The sequence below is a fragment of the Rhinolophus ferrumequinum genome, chromosome 10 (assembly GCF_004115265.2).
Source record: "Rhinolophus ferrumequinum isolate MPI-CBG mRhiFer1 chromosome 10, mRhiFer1_v1.p, whole genome shotgun sequence".
NCBI classification, from domain to species: Eukaryota; Metazoa; Chordata; class Mammalia; order Chiroptera; family Rhinolophidae; genus Rhinolophus; species Rhinolophus ferrumequinum.
In genome coordinates, this window is record NC_046293.1 from 91954351 (window position 1) to 91965958 (window position 11608).

Here is an 11608-nt window from a genome sequence, read left to right on the forward strand (position 1 = left end):
ATTTGTTTGTCTTATTCCTTTGTTGCTTTCAGAACTGACTCCGGGTGGTGAGCACACAATGTGATATGTAGATAATGTATTATAGAATTGTACACTTGAAACCTATGTAATTTTCCTAATCATTTTCACCCCAATAAATTTTCATTTAAAAAAAAGATTTAACCCTAATTCTTTTCAAACTTTTCCCAAAAAATTGAAGAGGCAAGAAGCATTCCTAACTCATTCCATGAGGCCAGCACTGCCTTAATACCAAAGCCAAAAAAAAGGGTTACAAGAAAACTACACATGGGGCCAGCCCAGTGGCTCAGGTGGTTACAGCGCCAGGCTGCTGTGTGCTGCTGTGGGCTGCTGCGAGCGGCTGACCGATGACTGGCGACGACTGCTTCAGCCCGGGGGAGCACAAGGCTCATAATACCAGCACGGGCCAGGGAGCTGCATCCTACACAACTAGACTGAGAAACAACGGCTTGAACCAGGAGTGGGGGGCGGGGGAGGACGCAGAAGAAAAGGAGGAGAAAAAAAGGAAAAAGAAAACTACACACCAGTATTCTTTATAAATATATAGATACAAAAATTCTCAATAAAATACTAGCAAACTGAACTCAGCAGCATATTAAAAGAATTACATACAAAGACCAAGTGGGTTTTTCTTCTTGGTGATTTAACATACAAAAATCAAACAGTGTAATGCATCACATTAATACGATGAAGGGAATAAAAGCACATGATTATCTTAATCAATGCAGGAAAAACACTTGACAAAATCCAACATTCTTTCATGATAAAAAATACTCAGTAAACTAGAAGGAAAATTCCTTAACATGATAAAACGAATTTATTAAAAACTCATAGCTAACATCATTCTCAATGGTAAAAGACTGCCTATGAGCCTATGACCAGGCACAAGACAAAGATGCCCGTTTTCACCCCTTCCTTTCAATGTAGTATTAGAAGTTTTAGCCAGAGCAATTAGGTATAAAAAGAAAAATAGAATGTATCCAAATTGGAAAAAAGTTGAAATTATTTCTGTTCACGGATGACATGATTTTATACATAGGAAATTCTAAAGACCCAAAAGAAAACAGTTCAATCTAATAAATTAATTCAGCAAAGTTGCAGGATACAAAATCAGCACATGAATATCATTTCAATTTTTATACACTAACAATGAACAGTCCAAAAAAATAATAAAACAATTTCATTTGCAAAGCATATGATGATGGAAGGAGAACTGACTATGGGTGGTGAACATGTATAGATAATATAGCATTGTACACTTGAAACCTATGTAATTATGTTGACCATTGTCACCGCAATAAATTTTAATAAAAAATTACTTAGGAATAAGTTTAACCAAGGAGGCAAACAAATTGTACACTGAAAACTACAATACATTGATGAGAAAAAATTTAAAATAAGTAAAAATACAAATAAATAAATTAGTTTTTACAAACCTGTTTTTACAAATAAGTAAATAAGTTTTTACAAATTTGTTTTTACAAATAAGTAAAAACACATCCCATGTCCATGGATTGGAAGACTTAATATTGTTAACATGACAATGCTGCCTAAAGCAATCTGCAGATTCAATACAATCCTTATGAATATCTCAATAGCTTTTTTTTTGTTTTGGGAGAAATGAAAAAAAAAATCCTAAAATTTTATATGGTCTCAATGGACATAAATAGTCAAACAATCTTGAGAGAATAAAACTGGAGAATTCACACTTCTTGATTTAGAAACTTACTATTATACAATGCTACAGTAATCAAAACTGGGTGCTACTGGCTTAAGGACAGATGTATAGAACAACAGAGAGCCAAGAAATAAACCCTTACATATTTCGTTCTCCTTGACAAGGGTTCCAAAACCATTTAATGGAGAAAGGATTGTTTTTTTCAACTAATGATTTTGGGAAAATTAGATATTCACATACAAAAGTATAAAGTTGGATCCTTACCTTATCCCCAAAACAAACATTAACTCAAAATGGATCAAAGTTTTAAATATATGAACTAAAACTATAAATATATTAGAAAAAGACATAAGGGAAAGTCTTTATGACATTGGATTTGGCCATAATTGTGTATATGTGACACCAAAAAGCACAGGAAACAATAGAAAAAAATTGAGAATGTAGACTTCATTAAAATTATAAACTTTTGTGCATTGAAGAACACTACCAAGAAAGTGCAAAGACAACATGTAGGATGGGAGAAAATACTGTGAAATCATGTCCAGTAATGGATTAAAATTCATAATATATAAAGAACTGCAACTCAGCAAGGAAAAGATAAACAAATCAATTTTGAAATAAGGCAAATGACTCAGACATTTCTCCAAAGAAAATATACAAATGGCAAACACACAAAAAAGATTCCTGACATCACTAATCATTAGGGCAATGCAAATCAAAATCACACTGTGATATTACTTTACAACCATTAGGTGGCTAATACATACATATACATATATATATATATATATATATATATATATATATATATATATATATATATATATATATAAACCCCTTATAATACAATGTGGTATAAACATACAATGGAATACTATTCCACTTTAAAAAGAAATAATTCTAATATATATCACAATATGGATGAACTTTGAAAACATTATGCTAAGTGAAATAAGGCAGACACAAAATAACAAATATTGTACAGTTCCACTAACATGATGCAACTAGAGTAGGAAACTTCATAGAGACAGAAAGTAGAATAGAGGTAACCAGAGACTGATGATGGTGGGGAGGGAAGAATGGTGTGTTATTGTTTAATGGTACAGTCTCTATTTGGAATGATAAAAAAATATCCTGGAAATATATAGTGCAATGATTTAACAACATTGTGAATGTACTTGATGACACTCAAGTGTATGCTACAAATGGCTAAAATGGTAAATTTCATGTTATGTATATTTTACCACAATAAAAAAAGAAAGCAAAAGTAAAGAATCAGTGAGTTTGAAGATAAGTAATTGAAACTTCCCAATTTGAAACATAAAGAGAAAACGAACTGGAAAAAAACCCAGAATAGAACATTTAAGAACTGTGAGACATTGTGCTCGCTTCGGCAGCACATGTATTAAAATTGGAACGATACAGAGAATATTAGCATGGCCCCTGTGCAAGGATGACATGCAAATTCGTGAAGCGTTCCATATTTTTAAAAGAAGAAGAAGAACAACAAAAAGAACTGTGAGACATATAAAAAGGTATAATATACTTGTAATTGGAATACCAAAAAGAGCAGAAAGAGAATAGGGCATAAAAAGTATTGAAGAAATAATGGCTAAGAAGTTTCCAAAATTGACAGACACCAAACCCCATATCTGAGAAGTTCAGGGAATACAAAATAAGACAAATACCACACACACACACACACACACACACACACACACACACACACACCCCTGTACATATTATATTCAAATGGCTGAAACCAAAGACAAAAAGTTGAAGAAATCTGGGTGATAGAGGATGGACACCTTAACTACATAGGATTAAGAATAAGAATTTGAGTGAATTTCTCATGAGAAACCATAAAAAAAAACGTTAAAATAAGTTTTTTAGAAAGAAGGAAATTGATGTAGGTCAAACACTTTGATCTACATAAAGAAAGGAAGAGCATCAGAAAATAAATGAATAAGAAAAATAAATTATTTTATTTTTTGATTCTTACTTGATCTAAAAGATTCTGTTTAAAGCAATAATAGTAACAGTGTATTGGGTGTTTATGGCATATGAATAAATTCCATGAATAACAGCTATGTCACAAGGCACAGGAGGGAAGAATTGAGCAAAGTCTGTTACTAGATTGCTGCAATCCACATGAAGAGTGTAATGTAATTTAAATGTGGACTTAGGTATTTTAAAATGCATGTTGTAAACCCTAGGGCAACCACTAAAAAAGAGCTTAGAATGAGTGTAAATTATATGTTAAGATGGAGACAAAATGGAATAAAATGATACTTGAAACCTGAAAGGGCAGAAAAAGTGGGGGGAGACCTGCAAAGAACAAACGCAATGAATAGATACACTTACCAAAAGTAGTGGATTTTACTCCAATTCTATCAACAATCACTTTACATGTGAACACCAGATAAAAGAATGAGATCATGATATTGGATTTAAAGAAGGATCCACCTACATGTTTTCTACAAGAAACTCACTTTAGGTCTAATATTTTTGTTTTGTTTTGTTTTTTAAAGAGAGCTCAGCTCACAGTGGCCCATACGGGGATTGAACCAGTAACCTTGGTGCTATTAGCACCATGCTCTAACCAACTGAGCTAACCAGCCACCCCCAAGAAACTCACTTTAAATGTGACATACATAGGTCAGAAGTGAAACTATGGAGGAAGATAGACCATGCTAACACTAACCAAAAGAAAGTGGGAATAGCTTATTAATTTCAGATAAAACTGATTTTAGAACATAGGCAAAAGGACCATTATATAATTATAAAGGAGTTAACCCTGCAAGAAGATACAACAATTCTAATGTTGTATTATACACTAATGGTATACACTAAACAGGAGACCATCAAATTACATGAGGCAAAAACTGATTGAACTAAAAAGAGAAATAGACAACTCCACTATTATAGTTGGAGATTTCAACATTTCCTTGTCAGTAATTGGTAGATCAAACAGATAAAAAATCAGCAAGGATATAGATGACCTGAACAGCACTATCAAACAACTTGATCTAACTGATCCAACAACAGCAGAACACACATTTTCCTCGAGCATACGTGGAACAAAAATAGATGACACCTGGGCCATGAAACACACCTTAACAGATTAAAAAGAATAGTAATTATAAACAGTATGTTCTCATGGAGACACAAGTTAATAATTCAGAACCCACTGTACATGTATATAAGGATTGAACACATAAGTTAAGGAATGATAACTGGCAGATGGTGGAAGTTGGAGTTTACAGATAAGCAAGAAGAGAAGGCTGAAATGAAATATATCGTAATGGGTTAGAGTCAGAGACACCAGTATGAATTCATGTTTAGCTTAATATAGGTAATGATGTACAAATATAAAAGCAGTTATAGAAATATAGGGGTATATATGTGGGTCAGTATACATACATATATTTCCTTGTCTGTCTACTGACAGGGTCTAGATGTGATGACACCCTAGTAGCAAGGATCACACGCAGCCCCCAGATCTCAGTTTCTAATACTATTTTCTAATAAAGGAACCTTTTCTCTTTTGAGAAATGGCTAATACAAGGACTAGAGAGAGAATATACAAGATGAGTCTAGAGCATCAGAAAGTAAGCCAGTGTTTATATACACAACACACACACACACACGAGTGATAAGGGAACACAGGAAACAACTGGAAAAGCTTCCTATGACCAAAGCTGAAATGATTTGAGCAATAAAACAAATAATGTAGCATGGCACTATTAGCCAAAGAATGTATGGGCTGTGCTTAGTGACTTGTTTCTAGAGTACAGTATGAAAAGAGGATAAAAAGTATCTTTATAGTAGATAAACCTGGCAAATACTATCTTAGCCAGGTGATCAAAGGCAAATTATGTTCAGAGTATGTACCCTTGATATGATGTGGTGAGAATGGCACTTTGCCTCTGTAGTTTTTATTCCAAAAACCCATAACCCCAGTGTAACCACAAACAAACAGTGTAACAAAGCAAAACAAAACCAATTAAGGGACATTCTATAAAATGTTTGACTAGTATTTCTCGACTGTGTCAGATCATCAAAATAGGGGAAGTCTGAGAAACTGCCAAAGCCCAAAAGAGACTAAGGAGACATGAAAACAAAATGTAATATGGTACTGCCAAATATGAATGCTCCATTAACTTGGGTAATACGAGTCACCCTGCCCTGGTAATTCCCTAAGGAATTACCCCACCCAACTCACGAATAGCCAGAACCTCTTTCAGAGGTGGTTCCACAAAAACAATCAGCCTTGGCTCACACTTGGAGCTTTCCTAAAATCTCTCAAAGTTTCACAAATCCCAAACAAGGGGCATCTGGCCTCGAAAACCTGTGTTTCTTGCTATGCAGTGCCAGGCCCTGCACTACTGGCAGCTGGCCTTGTTTTGTGGCTTAGCCTCTTCCAGGCATCTAGAAACCCAGCACAGGCAGCAACCATCTGCAGATCATCACATTGAATATTTTGTGCCAATCCCTTCTGGCCTGCATAGTTTCTGTTGAGAAATTGGCTAACAATCTTATGGGAGTTCCCTTATAAGTTACTAGTTGCCTTTCTCTTGCTGCTTTTAGGATTCTCTCTTTGCATTTAACCTTTGTCATTTTAATTATGTGTCTAGGTGTGAGCCTGTTTGGGTTCATCTGGTTTGGACTCTGCGCTTCCTGGGCTTGTATGTCTATTTGCTTCTCCAGGCTAGGGATTTTCAGTGATTATTTCTTCAAATAAGCTCCCAATCTCTTGATTTCTCTCTTCTCCTTCTGGTACCCCTATGATGTGAATGTTGCTACACTGGATGTTGTCCCAGAAGTCCCTTAAACGATCCTCATTTTAAAATTCTTTTTTCTGTTCCAATTTTGTGTTTTCTGATAATCACTGATTGGAGCCTCTTCTTCATCTAATCTGCTGGTTATTCCTTTTAATGTATTCTTCTTATGTAGTAGGTGACCTGTGGGGCATAGTAGCAGTGTCCCCAGTCACTTGCTCCAGGTGCTCCAGGAATGTCCTCTGTGGCCCAGTTCAGCCACTGCCTGTGACCTGCCAGGGACTATCTGGTAAGAGGTACAAAGCAATCAGCAGTTGGTCGCCACCTATGCTCAACCTGAAGGTTCATGGAAGAGGCCACGCTTCAACTGGAGGATGGCTACCATCAATACTGGGCCTAGGATAGCTTTGCAAAAAGCCCAGGACACCCTGATGCATGCTGTCACCTTCTGGCTCCTGTAAGGCTCAGCCACTGATAAAGCATCATGGGGTGCGTGAGTTGGTTGAGGCAGGGTCTCAGAGTGTCACCAGGGTGGAACAAGTGATATTAACCAGGTTAAGGTAGATCTTGGTTTGGTGTCAGTGCTGAGCCTGGAACTACTCATTAAAAGTCTCAGAGCTCACTGAGGCCATCCACCCCCCACCTGGGGCACACAGACCCCCAAGAGTTGTTCAAAAAAGAGTGCAATGTGGGTAAGGCTGGTTGCTGGCTGAGAAAGTGCCTCTGTTCTTGGATGAGTTGGATGGGGCCAGGGAGGCACCGGAGTGGAGGGCGCAGAGCTCCGCAGGCCAATTCAGATTCAGATTTGGCCATGTGGGGGCGGGCTCAGCACAGGAAAGATGGTGATCACCTGCAGGCTGCACAAGAGAAGAACCCCACACAGGGAAAAATGGCTACTGTCCCTACAGTCCTTGACCCTAAGCCATACAACTCAGTCTCTCCCCAGACGGGCCCTTTTAGAGGACCCTTGGGTTTTCTGCAGCCTTCTGTTTCACCTGGATGGTTGGAATTCCCACTGTTTTTCACAACCAGTTGTTTTGGGTTCTCCTCTTCCTGGCACTGGTATTCTGGGCTGGAAAGCCCGGTGTGGGGCTGGGGTCCCTCGCTCCTCCCAGGAGGACCTCCATGACCAAGATATCCTTCCCGATTCTCAATCTCCACACAGAGGTTTGGAACTGGCCAGTTCCACGTTTCCACTCCTCCTATCAGTTGCGACATGGCTTCTTCTTTATATCTTTAGCTGCAAAATTTCTGTTCAGCTGGACTTCAGATGATCCTCCAGGTTGATTGTTATATAATTTATTTGTAATTTTAATATGGTCACATTATGGATGCTGGAAGTCTGAAATTAGTATGCAAGTATGGTTGGGTGAGGGCTCATTCTTCTCATTGTGTTCTCATGTGGAGGAAGCTGACTGGTTCTTATGTTTTTTATCTCTATTTTTATATTTCCAATCTCTTTTATGAAGTTCTCACTAAGTTCCTTCTTACCTTCTCTTGGCAGAGAGCTTGGGTCACCAACTGTCCTGGTTTGCCTGAGAATGGTAGTTTCCTGTGACAGGATTTTCAGTGCTGAAACTGAGTGTTCTGGGCAATGCTGTACAAGACAAATCCACAAGACTGGCTACAAAATCTGTGCAAAGCCTTGCAAAATGAGACCCATTGTGACTGCCCTGGTCGCACCCTATGAAGTCAGCCCTGCGTGACCTTGTTCTCTAGAAGCCTGCCTGTCCCCCAGTGGCAGATGGGCCATGTGAGCTTCACATTGGGATGAACTGGAGCAGAATCTCAGGAATGGCAGGTCCAGAGTATGTACTCCCCACAAAGAGGACCCATAGGCAATGCAGTCTCTCTATCACTTTCACTGGCTATTCACTCTCTTAATCCCAGTGTTACAGGTCACCCTTCTCTCCCAAATCCTTCTCACAGGGCCCAGGCCCATCTCTTCATTTTCTAGGTCAGTGGTTCTCACTTTAGTAAGTGTCAGAATCTGAAGGATACATGACAGAGGCTGTATGTAGCACCCAAAGCCTAAAGTATGTACTTTCTGGTCCTTTGCAGAAAGTTTGCTTGCCCTGGCCTGAGCAGTATTTCAACCTTGAATGCATCAGAATCAACTTCTGGGGTTGTTGTAACATCATTGTCAGCCCAGTTCCAGAGTCTGGGGAGAGCCAGAGGGCCTGAGTCCAATGCCTTAGGCTACTGTATGCTAACCTTGGCCGTTAGACCAGTCTCCTGGTAGCAGAGTCTCACCTGAGTCATGGGTTCTGCCTCATCAGTCACTGAGGATTGCATGGGGTCAGCATGGACAGCCTGGTGGCCACACACAGCGGGCTTTGCCCAAATACCCTCATTAGCCTGGTCCGTAGTGAGGCCAGTGTGGCTGGGTCACTCCCAGTGGGGCAGTTCCTGTGGGCTGGGCATCCTGTGGTTCTGGCATGGGGTTGGGACTGGCCTACTCCACTGTCAACATGATTTCCAGACTCTACATCTTCTACATGGAAAATATCTCAATGGGAGGAAAAGAGAGATCACGTTGATTCCTCAGGAACACTGAGGCCCTGAGTAGGTTGACATTCTTCTGTAACAGCAACACTATCAGTAATGTTATCAGTGATGCTTTAAACTCCAGTACAGTACACTGCTTATGTACTTGAAACCATCTCTCTTTCTTGTTTGGTATTTTCTCTCTGGAAATTGCAAGAAAGTGGTCTTAAAAGATAAATTAAACAAAAATAAGCAAAAACAAACACCGGTTTGGGGTCCAGGCAGAGTCTGCAGTGAACCATGTTAAACATCACCCCTGGAGGAGCCTCATTGTCTTAGGCATCGTTCATGGATGCACGTCAGTGAGCAGGCCTGGTGGAGGAGGGAGGGGAGTGATGGGGCCTCTGTAACTGAGCCTGAAAGCCCCACGGCCCAAGGAAGGAGGAGGCATGGCTGATGCATGAAAGGCAGCACTGCCCCAACGGCCATAGGGCCACCACCTCTGGGTCCCCAAGGACAGGCTTCTACCTGGCTCAGTCCTCAGACTGTGTGAGGGCAGTGGGCAATCACGCTCCATTTCTAGGCCTCCACTGTCTCCTGCCCTGTAACCAGCACCTTCAGGGTTCTAAAAGCCTGGAGCTGCAGCAGTGCCCTAGGTGCAATATACCTTCTGCTCGGGGACAGGGTCAGAAGCTGGGAAGCACTGACCATCAGGGTGCTTGCCTGGACCAGGGTGGCCTTGAAGGATAAAGTCCTACTCCCTGAAGCCCTCCCCCTCAACCCTGTGTATCGCACCTCTGAGCCCCATACCCCTGGGCTGGATGGAGGGAGGAGCCTTCGTGTGGGTGCCTAGTCCCATTAAACAGTGACCAGCTTCTGTTACAGCTCCCAGGGACACAGGGTGTTCAGATTCAGAGAGCACTCCCACTGCTCCCGTCCCTGGAGTCACCATTCATATGTGTGGAGTGAGACTGCTGGCCACGGGCAGCTGTCTTCCGGCAGGGGCAGCCTTCTACTGTCTCCCGTCACGTTGCCCACAGGAAACAATGGACCTACAGGGCCCACCCAGGCCACAGTGTGGTGGCTTCCTGCCCAGGTCATGGCTGCCTTGTGGAGTTGGAGACCCTTCTGCCTCCTCTGACCCAGGCCCTTGTTGTTGTGCCAGCCCCCTCCACCTCATCGTGTGAGGGAACTGGCCAGGGTGAGAGGTCAACCAGGCAACCCTAAGGCAGTGGGCATTGCAGCAGAGGGACCCAGGGCTGTGGCACAGAGCCTGGCCAGAGCAGGTACCACCCACACCTAGCCACCCCAGGAAACTGCAAGTGCCCCCACACCTGCGATTGTGGTTTAGATTTGATTGAAGTCTAAACCCCAGCTCAGTGACCCTCCTCCCTATGGTGGTGTCTCCTGGGGTAACTGTTCTCACATTTAGCTGGAGAGCTGCTGAAGACACAGATGACTGACTCAGCTGGTCTGAGGTGGGATGAAGCAGCTACATCTCTAACAGTTGCCCAGTCAGGAAGAGCCTCTGACTGACACATCCGAATGATGACACCAGAGCCACTAGCTCCCAGGCGCTGCTTTGCAGAGGCTTTCCTTATCCATTGCACTCTCAGGTTTGTAGACAGGAGGGAAAGGTGGTCTCTTTGAGAGCTTGCTGGAGCTCTCTGCCCAGCCCAGGCGCTGCTGGGCAGGGGGGTTGCCACAGAGCAAGAAGGAGGCAGAGGTCCACCTCTTCCAGACTTGGGCTGGGCCCTTTTCTCACATGAGTGCATTGCCTCCCCACAATTCCAGAAGGAAGGGATTCTGATCCCTGTTTTCTGAATAAGGAGATTGAAACTCCAAGGTCATGATGCTGATAATTGGCAGAGCAACGATTCAAACCTAGGTCTGCCTCATTACCCTCTGCCTTCCATAGCGGCCTCCTCCATCTGCCTTCCAGAGCTCTGTGTGCCCTGTACCCTCTGTTCAAGGGGAGTCACGCATGGTGAAGGACTGGCCCTGAGAGCAGTGCATTTTAATTTATTAACCTGTCTACTGCAGACACAGGATAACTCGATTTGCTACTCCGTGTCACAGACCTACTTCTTTCAAAGACTTTTTGTGGGGAAGGGGGACCAGTGAAACCCCTCACCACAGGTATGTAGAATTGTTCACAGAAGCCCAGATTTTCTGCTGAACCCACCATGTCCCTATAACTGGGGTGGATGATGTTGGATTGAATATGCGAAGGCCCAGACTTTGCAGGGTTAGAGATTCATGATGTGCTGCAGATGAACTCTGAACTCACGATCGGGTGAGGCCACAAGCCCAGGAGCTGCTGCCTCCCCTGCTCTGGGCAGAAAGGGGAGGATGTGTCTTTTCTTAATGTTAAGATTTTATTTACAAATCATTGTTGTACAGAAAAGGATGTGTCTTTTATCAGAAACATAAGTTGTTCTCTGAACATAAATGTCAAGATGCATGTGCTGACGGGTGCCCAGTGGGACCATGGGATAGATTTTTGTCATTTCTCATGACTAAATGTAATAAACTTCAGACTTTTGAAATTAGTTTCTAATAGTCCTTCCTTAATTAACAGCAGCCATATTTATTGAGCACATGTTCAATGAAGGGGCACTGTGTTTTTCTCCATTCTAAAGAT

At 41.6% G+C, this 11608-nt stretch overlaps 1 non-coding gene across 1 annotated transcript; it reads left to right on the forward strand.

The window, feature by feature from the left end:
* The first annotated feature begins 3077 nt into the window (after positions 1 to 3077).
* On the forward strand, positions 3078 to 3184 carry LOC117029518 (U6 spliceosomal RNA). The gene has a single exon (XR_004424255.1). It is a non-coding gene; the product is annotated as a U6 spliceosomal RNA (small nuclear RNA).
* Positions 3185 to 11608: the final 8424 nt, after the last annotated feature.